At 49.0% G+C, this 12,157-nt stretch overlaps 2 non-coding genes across 2 annotated transcripts; one reads left to right on the top strand and one right to left on the bottom strand.

Moving 5' to 3' along the window:
• Positions 1–1,384: 1,384 nt before the first annotated feature.
• On the bottom strand, positions 1,385–1,461 carry TRNAC-GCA (transfer RNA cysteine (anticodon GCA)). Its single transcript has one exon. It is a non-coding gene; the product is annotated as a tRNA-Cys (tRNA).
• Positions 1,462–11,325: 9,864 nt separating this feature from the next.
• Positions 11,326–11,409, top strand: TRNAL-CAG (transfer RNA leucine (anticodon CAG)). Its single transcript has one exon. It is a non-coding gene; the product is annotated as a tRNA-Leu (tRNA).
• The last annotated feature ends 748 nt before the right edge of the window (positions 11,410–12,157 follow it).

The raw sequence follows: 12,157 nt of genomic DNA, 5'->3' as shown, positions 1-12,157 counted from the left end.
AGCGCGGCGCCCCGTCAACTCAACCTCGTCTCCCCCTGCTACTGGCAGTATGACGCCGTCTCCAAAAAAATGCACCTTCCTCGCAAAGACCGGAACAAGTTCTGACGAACTCGACTAACCTGACTGACTTTCCTCCCTCACCCCACTCTCGCAGCGGTGCACCGACCGGAATTCCATTGTGACGACTAAATAGAGAAGTCCTAGCTCCCACAAATGGTGCTTCTGGTGAGTTCTTGAGTCTATGGGCAAAAGACTCAAGAGTCCCAAAGTTTTTTTATTGCGATAGGAATTATATGGACACTCCAGCGCATTTATACTGTCGGCGTTGACGTGAGGTCCCGTATAAAGTCCAAGGACGATAAAATCGTCGCGACGCCTCATGCTTTAAAGTGTGGTGACAATGTTCGCCTTTTCAAGTTTTTCTCTGCAGTTGATTGGCTTCTCCTGACTAGAACATGCAACGTCGACGAACAGGCCCATTGGTTTACCGAGGTGGTCGCTCTGGAGAGTATGCATGGCTACATACCCCATTACAAACCCGAACGATGTAAATTTTTTCTTTGGTTCTCTGCGGAACTTACAACTGGTCTAAAGGGTAAGGAGCGTGCTCACAAAAATGACAACCATTCCACTCTGTGAAGATGGAATGGCAGTGAAAGCGCTTTGCTTTTCGTTTGAGAGCTTGACTGTCGTCAACTTTCGCTGCCATTCCATCGTCACCGAGTGGAATGGTTGGGACCGACACGGCCCAGGGGTTGAACACGTTCACCCACTCCTGTTTCACGGTGCGTTCCATAAAGATGCACCGTCTCGCCGTCGTTGCTCGTTCGGAGGTGCCCGCGCTCGCGATTGTCGTTTTCGTTCAGCATCGCGGGAACGTTCTTCGTCCGTGGCCGTTTCGCGCCGGCGCCGTTTACGTTCTCGTAGCTGGACCTTCCGGTGTTCCTCGTACGCATGTTGTTCTTTGGGTGTACGAACCATACGTGTCCGCCTCATCGATAACGCAGCTGTTGAATGGCTCACACCCCCCTAATCAATGGCTCATACCCCCGTAGACGCGGCTTCCCAATTACGACGACAGAAGAGAAGCGAATTCTACGCTGGAATGATGAGCGGCAACAGAACCAGCTGTGGCAGAAGACGACTACGATGAGCGCGCGAGCAGTGACACTAGCGCGTTTTCACGGTTGGCGCCGAGAATTTTTAAGTTTTTTTGAAAATTTTGTACAAAAATTTTTTTTGACGTAGTAGTTCTGCGGAAACCCGCAAGGTGGAGAGAAGTAATGAATAAAGAGAAAATCGGACATCCACCCGTACGTAGCTATTGCTACAAAGGAAACCCATACGGGTTCCTCTAAAGAAACGCTTCATAGCTGAAGAAAAATGCGTCCTGGTCCGGGACTCGAACCCGGGACCACCACCTTTGCAGGGCAGCCGCTCTACCATCTGAGCTAACCAGGCTTTTTTTTTTCTTTATTGCCATTCTTTGACAACTGAAACAGACATACAGACATACAGATGGCGTAAGAATGATATGTACAGTGCTGTGGTGATATAACCGCCTGCCGTCTGAGCTAACCAGGCGGCTAGCAGATGGCAGGGCGAAGTCAAATTTCTCTACAACACGAAGCAAAAGCAAGTGTTTGACGTAGTAGTTCTGCGGAAACCTGCAAGGTGCGGAAACCCACCGTGCGCGCTGAAGAAAAATTGATCCCATCAATAAAAAAGCGATTAAATAGGAAGACACCTTGGATGACACGTAGCATTATCCACCTCAAAAGAAAGTTACAAAGAATGCGTAAAACGAAAACCCACGTCGATGCTATAAATGAACTTTCGCAAATGATCAGAGCAGAAATTTCTTCAGCAAGAAGCAACTTCTTCCCAAATACGCTGACCAATTTTATGACACAAGAGCCAGGAGAGTTCTGGCGTTACCTGGCAAAACCGGGGGCTTCGATCGACCAAATGGAAATAGATGGAGCGGTTACAGGTGACGCAAACTGTATCGCGAACGCCTTTAATCGCTATTTCCAGTCTGTGTTCCCCCGTGCTTCTGCCTCAGAATTCAATCAAGCGGAATACCAGTCCCGCATGTCTGACCTTGCACATAACGGAATGCGGCATTCTTAACTTATTGCTACAGCTTGATGAAAAGAAATCGCCTGGGACCGACGGATTACCCCATGCTTTTCTAAAGCGATACGCGCAACAACTGTCTCCCCTTCTTCAACAAATTTTCTCCTTATCCATAGAAACAGCATCCGTGCCCGCCGACTGGCTTTGTGCGAAAGTGGTCCCAGTGTTAAAAAAATGGAAATAGGCTCTTAGTAAGCATGCATAGGCCTATATCACTAACCAGCTCTTCGTGCAAGTTAATGGAGCACATAATTAACAAAGCAGTCATAACCTACCTGGAAAGCAACAAGCATTTATATGTAAACCAGCACGGCTTTAGGAAGGGACTATCAACAGTTACGCAATTACTTGAAATTACACATCACTTCGCGGCTGCTGTTAACTCTGGTTTGCAAGTGGATGCAGTGTTCGTTGACTTTGCAAATGCCTTTGATTCTGTCCCACATTGTAAATTAATTGAGAAGATTAATATTATCGGTATTAATTCAAACATAGTTTCCTGGATGGCAGCTTACCTCTCAGGCCGTACTCAATACGTCGAAATAAAAAATGCCTAATCCAATAGCCTAGACGTTTGCTCTGTGGTGTTCCACAGGGATCAGTATTAGGGCCTACACTTTTTTTAAATCTATATAAATGACATTTTTTCCTGTGTTACTCGAGATGTTGCACTGAGATTATTTGCAGACGACTGCGTTGTGTACACGGCGGTTCGTTCCCAGGGTGACCAAAATAATTTGCACCTAACACTTACTGACATTGATTCTTGGTGTCAAACTTGGGATATGAAAATAAATGTAAGCAAAACGCCATCTGTCACCATAACAAGGAAAAAAAACGCCCTGTACTGAAGGCACTGGGCAGTGGGCATAATGCTTGTGAAAGTGAAGACAACGAGAATAGCTGGCTTCCTCGTTTCGCCACAGTACCGACCTGCTTAAGCCTACCGCTGCAACCTAGAACTAGTGCTGCTAGGCAAACACCCCCGTTGTATTTGGTGGAGCTGCTGGGTTTCTCTTCGACATCCTGGAACTCCGCAGTCGGACGCTACCATCAGCTCTTTCAATGAATGAACCGGGACCGTCCCAGGCTGCTGCTCCCGCACCCCCGCCCATCGTTTGCTCTGGTGTCATCCGGCAGCGCGATCCGGCCATATTTAGCGGCACAGATGACACGACGTGCAAGACTGGCTCGCCGAATATGACCGTGTAAGCGCCTATAACAAGTGGGACGACCGCGCCAAGCTCACAAATGTCATCTTTTACTTGACTGACGTGGCAAACCTATGGTTCCGCAATCATGAAACCGATCTTACCACCTGGTCGGCTTTCACGACAACTTTGGCAGAGGTCTTCGGCCGTCCCGCCGTTCGCCGGCTTCGCGCTGAGCAGCGCTTGCGTGGCCGAGTTCAACGCCAGGACGAGACTTTCACCAGTTATATTGAAGACGTGCTATCGCTTTGCAAGCGCGTCAACACATCTATGGATGAAGCAGACAAGATCAAGCACGTTATGAAAGGCATCGATGACCACGCGTTCCAGATGCTCGTCGCGAAGAGTCCCCGGACGATTGCCGAGGTCATACAGCTCTGTCAGCAGTACGACGAGCTGCGCAAGCAGCGTGCATCAACACGCGCTGCTCAGCAGGACACCACGGATCTATCTCCGTTGGATTTCGGTCGCGGCGCTGCCGACATCTCTGCTTTAATGGCGGAGATCAAGCACTTCATTCGTCAGGAAGTGGCACGCCAACTCTCTCTGGCGAACAGCACACCCGAGCCGTCGACAACGTTGGCTCCTTCGCTTCGTCACGTCATTCAGACGCAAGTTGCCGCGGCGTTACCATCTGCGCCTCCTCCACAGCCTGCAGCTGGACCGCTAACTTACGCTGACGTTGTCGCCCGCCCTTACGTTCCTCCTGCTCCTGATGCCTGCAGGACCACCGGCACCTTCCATGTGCCGCCGCCACCTTCGCGTCCGATTGCCGTCCCTTACTCGGCCGCTGGAACCCCTGTTGCCAACCCGTGGCGTACACCTGATAACCGGCCAATATGCTATTACTGCCATTTTCCAGGCCACGTAGCACGATTCTGCCGCCGTCGCAACCACAGTTTACATGACGGTGGGGGTGCCTCAAGCTACAGGCCTGCTCGACTTCCACGTCAGGACCCACCTAACCTTCATCCGGACTCGTCCTACAATCGCCACCCCTTCGATTCACGCCGGTCATCTTCCCCACGTCGCCGATCCATTCCCCCGATGGTTCGCCGACCCAGCCCAGCCCGAGAGGAAAACTAACAGTCGCAGTTCCAGAGGCAAGAACTGCGTTCAAGTCGAACATTTCAAGGCCTCATTCTGGCCCGGCGAACGAAATTGAACTGTCCGTAGACGGCGTCACCGTACATGCACTTATCGACACCGGAGCCGCCGTTTCTATTATAAGTGAAAAGCTTTGCCGCAATTTGAACAAAGTGACCATTCCCCTTACTTCTCTTTCTCTGCGTACAGCAACATCGCATCGCATTCAGCCTTCAGCGTCGTGCACAGCCCGGGTCGTCATTGAAAGCGTTATGTACGTTATCGAATTTGTCGTCCTTCCTCGTTCTTCGCACGACGTTATCCTTGGATGGAATTTCCTATCTGTCAGTCAAGCTCTTATCGACTGCGCTCGTGCCGAACTTACGTTATCAGTGCCGTGATTTGACCCTGACGACCATTATCCTCCTAAAATTGTTGCCGCCTCTGACATCAATATCGAACCTTTTTTCGCCGCTCTCATCCCTGTGTTATGTCAATCTGCTGCGAACTCATCTGATCTGTTTACGCCGTCGGCCACTTGTGCGCGCCGCCGGAACTTTCTGCTTCCGTTTGCTGTCGTCACTTTTTGGGGAGGTTCTGCTGCCCTTTACGCGTGCAATCCGTCCGCCTGCCCATCATCCCTACTCCGCGGCGAGTGCCTGGGTACCGCTGAAGCTTTCCATAGCGTTCTCCCGGCCACCATGTTTGGTGATACGGCATCACTTCCTATTTGTGCCGTAACTCCTCCCGCCGCGACCGATGCCCCTGTAGACGTCTTCGCTCGTGCCGTCGACGCAGAACTCACATCTGCGCAGCTCACCGAAATCATCAAGCTGCTCCAGCGTTTTCGTGCCTCATTTGACATTCACCAACCATCCTTGGGCCGAGCGTCCGCACTCGTTCACCTTATCGACACTGGTCAACAAACACCATTGCGCCAGCGTCCATATCGTGCGTGTGCTGCTGAACGCCGTATCATCGACCAGCACGTTGACGACATGCTACAGCGTGGCATCATCCAGCCCTCTAACAGTCCATGGGCATCTCCGGTTGTCCTCGTTAAAAAAAAGATGGCTCCATTCGGTTCTGCGTCGACTATCACCGCCTTAACAGAATAACGCGCAAAGATGTATATCCTTTGCCGCGCATCTACGATGCCTTGGACAGTCTGCAGAGAGCGCAATTCTTTTCCTCGTTGGATCTGCGCTCCGGGTACTGGCAAGTGCCAATGGCCGAGGCCGATCGCCAAAAGACAGCTTTTGTAACACCTGATGGGCTATATGAATTTACCGTCATGCCGTTCGGCCTCTGCGACGCGCCTGCCACTTTCGAGCAAATGGTGGACACCGTTCTTCGAGGGCTGAAGTGGAAAACGTGCCTCTGTTATTTAGATGACATTGCGGTTTTTTCCACCGACTTTCCGTCGCACCTCCGCCGCCTTGAGCAAGTCCTTGCGTGTCTCTCCACTGCAGGCCTGCAACTAAATCTGAAGAAATGCCACTTTGGCGCTCGCACGCTTACTATTCTTGGCCACGTAGTTTCAAAGGACGGTATCCTCCCGGACCCCACGAAACTTAGCGCCGTATCCGAGTTTCCTAAACCAACCACCATGAAAGAGCTTCGCAGCTTCATCGGCCTTTGCTCATATTTCCGACGCTTCATCCGTAACTTTGCCTCTATCATCGCCCCCCTGACGCAGCTTCTCACCGGAAGTTCTGACCTGTCAGCCTGGACCACGGCGTGCGATGACGCATTCCAAGAACTGCGACGCGTTCTCACCTCTCCTCCAGTACTGCGACTCTTCGATCCCTCGGCTCCAATTGAAATCCATACAGACGCTAGCGGTGTCGGGCTCGGCGCTGTTCTTGCACAACGCAAGGACGGCTTCGAAGAGTACGTCGTCGCGTATGCCAGCAGCACCCTTACCAAAGCCGAGGCGAACTACTCTGTTACTGAGAAGGAATGTCTCGCCATCATTTGGGCTATAGGAAAATTTCGTCCTTATGTGTACAGGCGTCCATTTGACATCGTGACCGACCATCATGCCCCATGCTGGTTATCTTCACTAAAAGATCCAACCGGTTCGCTCGCCCGTTGGGCATTACGCCTACAAGAGTACGACATCCGCGTTGTTTATCGCTCAGCCCGAAAACATTCAGACGCAGACGCTCTATCCCGGTCACCCCTACCCTCTGGTCCTGTCCACTCGTCTATTTCCACCTGCGGTGCCTTCGCCCTCAATATTTCCGACATGCCATCAGAGCAGCGCAAGGACCCATGGATCTCTTCGCTTATTGACTTCCTGTCTAGACAGTCGCCACCGCTGACCTCTCGGACGCTCCGTCGTCAAGCCGCGCACTTCATCATTCGGGATAACTTTCTGTACCGACGCAACCACAATTCGAGCGGCCGCAAGTGGTTGCTTGTTATACCCCGACACCTCCGCTCCGACATCTGCGCTATGTTCCACGACGACCCACAATGCGCCCACGCTGACGTATTAGACATACGCTCGCCTCCAGCTTCGGTACTACTGGCGCGGTATGTACCGTTTCGTTCACCAGTATGTCCGGTCATGCCTCACATGCCAACGACGTAAGACGCCAATTCAACATGCCTCCGGCCCCTTGCAACCCTTACCATGCCCCGCGCGCGCGTTCGACCGCGTCGGCATTGACTTATACGATCCGCTTCCCAACACTCCAAGCAGCAACCGCTGGGTTATCGTTGCTATCGACCACCTTACGCGGTACGCTGAAACTTCAGCCCTTGCATCTGCCACAGCAAAAGACGTCGCCAGTTTTATCCTTGAACACCTGATTTTACGCCATGGAGCTCCTCGAGAATTACTCAGCGACCGCGGTCACGTATTCCTCTCCAACGTCATTTCAGCATTGCTAAAGGAGTGTCGCATCATTCACCGCACCACCACGGCATATCATCCTCAAGCTAATGGGATGACTGAGCGTTTCAAGCGCACCCTTGGCGACATGTTGTCCATGTATATTTCATCTGACCACTCGAATTGGGATCGCATTCTGCCTTTCGTCACCTATGCCTACAATACCGCAACGCAAAGCACCATTGGGTTCTCTCCTTTTTTTTTTCTCCCGTACGGGCACGAACCTTCATGTACTATGGACACGATTTTACCTTACCGGCCGGACGCTTCGGAGTGGACGACTGTTTCTAGAGCGGCTGCTTACGCCGAAGAACGTCGCCAGCTCGCCCTTTCGTTCACATCCCAGGACCAGTGGCGCCAAAAGCATCGCCACGATTCATCCACTACGGCTACGTGCTTTGCTCCTGGCTCGCTGGTCTGGTTGTGGGTGCCCTCCACCCCTCCAGGCCTTTCCTCCAAGCTGATCTCCAAGTACCACGGTCCTTATCGGGTACTGAAACAAACATCCGCGATCAACTACCTTGTCGAGCCAATGGAACCGCCTTCCGACCAGCGTCGTCACGGCCAGGAAATTGTCCACGTCTCCCGGCTGAAGCAGTGCCATGACCCCCCTGTGTTCTCCTACCCTTAGGTCGCCAGGATGGCTCCTCTTTCGGCGGGGAGTGATTGTACTGAAGGCACTGGGCATAGTGCTTGTGAAAGTGAAGACAACGAGAATTGCTGGCTTCCCCGTTTCGCCATAGTACCGACCTGCTTAACCCTACCGCTACAACCTAGAACTAGTGCTGCTAGGCAAACACCCCTGTTGTAGCCCATCTATTTTACTTACCTTTTATCAGGATCTGCTGTGACGCGTAATAATGAAGTAAAATACTTGGGGTAACATTTACTGAAAAATTGAGTTGGGAATCCCACATAGATAACATATGTACAAAAGCATACCGACAATTTGGATTGACCCGACGAAAATTGTCAGCTGCACCCCCGCACGTAAAACTAAACTCCTATAAGGCTATAATAAGACCCATTCTTGAGTACAGCGCCATAGTTTGGAACTCCCATCAGTGTTATCTCAAAACGAAACTTGGAAGAATTCAAAGCCTAGCACTCCGTTTTATTTGTTCCCGTTACTCCCGCTACGATAGCGTAACACGTCTCCGTAAAAGGGCTAGCATCTCGCCGTTAGTATGCCGACGACTAACTGCATGTATGAAATTTATTTGCCTGTTATATGTTTATTGCATCAGCATAACTAAAGATGCGTACCTAAAGCCACCTCACCACCACTCCAAAAGAATCAACCACGACATGTGCATACGACCATTTGCTGCTAGATGTGATTTATACAAATTTTCATTTCTTCCTCGATCCATAGAACTATGGAATACCACCATATTGTGAATGATGTGTCGCTTGATGCTTTTGTTGCGAACGTTGTTGCGAATGTATTTCTTTGAAGAGCAGTCCCTTCTGTAAATTCGTTGTAGTCATAGCTTTCTTGATTATGAGTCATGAATTGTATGATTCTACAGCTCTGCACACTTTTGATTCGATTATTTATGTAACCTATGTGTCTTTTCATTCATGTTCCAGAACACCAAAACCTCTTGTACTACCTATTGTTCATTCCACTCCTGTCAGAGCCTGAGAAAGGCTCACAGTATTATGAAATAAATAAATAAATAAATAAATAAATAAATAAGCGGCGGCCGAGGAGGACACGTACAGGCACCCCATCGCATCGACCCGTGGCTCCGCTCGACGGGCGCCGACTGCACTAGTCATTCTCGCTGCCGCCAAGGTTCTCGACTTGTCCGAAAGACCACCCAATAAAATCTCATTCACGCCTAATTTCCTGTATTACTCCAACGACGATATCCTTCCATATCGGTCCTTCAGACACAGGTTTAGCCTGACGCCTTGGTGATAATGATGATTTCGTCCAGATGTGGCTTAAGCGCATTGTGTGGAATAGGCCAAGAATTTGGTGGTACTGCGAGAATAAAAATATAAATGAAAGTACAAAGAAACTGCTGATAATTTAAAAAAATAACGCACCGCCTAAGACAGTGTTGACAGCCTAGCAAAAAAAATTAAATAAAGGAATCATATGCAAGATAATTTACACTTCAAGCCACTCTCCCAGCTTCTTCTCTCTCGTCCTGTACTTTGATGATGATGATGATGATGATGATGATGATGATGATGATGATGATGATGATGATGATGATGATGATGATGATGATGATGATGATGATGATAACCTTAAGAAAGACGTGCCCGCGTTCTCGGGCACGTCTTCTGCTTCTTATTGCCGCCATATACCTGTAACGTAATGCGCACACCTAAGCTTTCGTGTCATTCACTGACACGTGTAATTCCCCGTGTCTTTTACTAACGAAAACCAGGAATACGCCCTTATGCTTGGCTTGGAGAGCGGCTAACGGTAACCAAGGTGGCGCTGTTAACACTTTTTGAACACCGTACGGCAACATTCCCAATATGTAGACAGAGAGAGAGAGAAAATGTGTCAGTACCCCTTTAAGGTACTTATCAGTGCCATGCAGCCGTCCTATCAGCGCTCACTTGTCACAGTCGGACGCCTTTGTCGGACCAATCAGAACCCCCGCGTTACGAACGTGTGCACCACAAAAAGAAAAGAAAGGAGTGAGAGGCAAGGAAGTGTTATCAGCTCCGCCCCAGCTGAGGAACCACTGAATTGAGCGGGAACCGGGAAAGTACACATGGCATTCAGATATCCGTTCGCGAAAACTCTCTTTCTTTTCTTTTTTCACTACTTCCGAAATAGCTTCCTTGAAAGGCATCGCTATCCTTTGAGCGTGTTCCTCAGATTTAAGAAAAAAATTAGCATTTCAGGGTCCCTGAAAAAGAATACGTGTCTCATGTGTCGTGATGTGTTCGATCAGCAGAAACATTTGTGAGCATCTTTAAAGGGTAATTCGTGAAAATTGTTCTTCTCCAAGCGAGATATCTATCTCTTGACGTCCAGCTAGCCTGCGAAAGTCGGCAGCTTGTCAGGATGGCCGAGTTGTTCCTCCCTGTCAAGAAAGGTGGGCTTGGTCTAGCTCATTTGTTTCTGCGACAAGTCGTGTCACGTTTTGTGTTTTTACGGGATCAAAAAGATCCGTTTCTCCGAACAGTGATACAGGTACGGCTCTGTAGACAAATTCCAGGATTCATTGTTTCGACTGTTCACAACATGCCAGGAGCTGTGACTGGTTACCTGCGTGAAGTGGTATGGTCATATAGGATGTTGAATGTACGTTTTTCACAGCTAAACCTGTCAACCGTTACAAGGAAAAAACTATACAGAGATCTCGTAGACACGATGTTCCCTGAACCTTTGTACCGTCTTCCACACCGTGGAGGCCCAGGACAAGATGTCTTAAAGAGAGTGAAAAAAATGCCAATACGGCCGTCAGCTAAATCTTTCTTCTTCAAATTACACACAAACACACTTCCCGTTAAGACCTGGCTTCATGAAAAGGGTATATTCATCCCCTGGACCACCGACTGCTTATTATGCAAAAAACCGGAAACAATAGAACATGCATTCCTAGACTGCTGGGACGCCATCTTCACTGGGATGTTCTGCAGAGAACATTGAAAAAACACTTACCCTTAGACCCATATGGAATACGCTTCTTACCGATTGATAACACCGAGGATGTCCCGTATGACCTTATTATGGTCCTGAGCCTCCACGCAATGTGGAAAACTAGACTGCAATTCCAAAACGGAGACATTATTGCTCGACCGACTCGGGAAAATTTCATTGAGAGTGTTGTGTGTGTGAGAGACGGTTTCAAAGCGCTGCCTGATCCACCGCAATGGATCTCTGTATTTGATGAATTGGCGATGTTGAAAAGATTTTAGTACTGTGTTGACCGAAGTGTGGCTCACATGTTTTATCCTTTGTAAACCATGATTTAGAACGTCGAAGTCGGCAATAAAGAAAAAAAAATTGTCAGGATGGCCGAGCGGTCCAAGGCGCTGCGTTCAGGTCGCAGTCCGGTCTTCCGGGCGTGGGTTCGAATCCCACTTCTGACAGAATCTTTTGATTCTGTCGGTCTTTTTTTTTCTTACACTAAGTTTGTTTATTCATTTCTGAACTATTCAGTAGCGAGGTGCCAGTCTATGTGGCAACGCACCGCCTTTGAGATTGGCCAAAGTGACCACCACCCCAATTGACAGCATTAGTGATCCTGGCTTTTAAAAGAAGCGGCGGCTTTAAACGTGTTAAAGGTGTATTTCTCCATCGGGTACCTGAGTGCAATGTCGCAACTAAACTTTAGTAGAACCCTTGTAAATACTATGGCACGAGTATACCTGACAGTATACAAGAATTACTGTCAAAGCGCTTACAAAACCTTTCTTCTTTCTTTTACTCGCCCACTGAAACGTTGGCTCCTAATTCATCGTTACAACTAAGTTCACTATTCGTTCCATCGTCTGACTGCCCAATCTGTACAAGCCCTATAATATCAGCCATATTTTCGTATGCTCCTGGGACACAGTACTTTCACAGGATATGTTGCAGTGAACAATGAGAAAAGAATTGCACATCACACATAATGGCTTAGGATTCCTGTACCCTACGCGCATGATGGACTTTGATAAGGAAATAGCTGGTAACATAGAGGAATTCTATAGCATTAACGAGAGGGTGGCAGGTCTTGTTGTGAAACTTAATAAGAGGTACAAATTGAAGGTGGTACAAGTCTATGCCCCTACATGCAGTCATGATGACCAGGAAGTCGAAAGCTTTTATGAAGACGTGGAATTGGCGATGGGTAAA

This window comes from Dermacentor albipictus, chromosome 10, assembly GCF_038994185.2.
Source record: "Dermacentor albipictus isolate Rhodes 1998 colony chromosome 10, USDA_Dalb.pri_finalv2, whole genome shotgun sequence".
Classification (NCBI taxonomy): Eukaryota; Metazoa; Arthropoda; class Arachnida; order Ixodida; family Ixodidae; genus Dermacentor; species Dermacentor albipictus.
The sequence above is the reverse complement of the archived record's forward strand: the minus strand, read 5'-3'. Positions and strand labels throughout refer to the sequence as shown.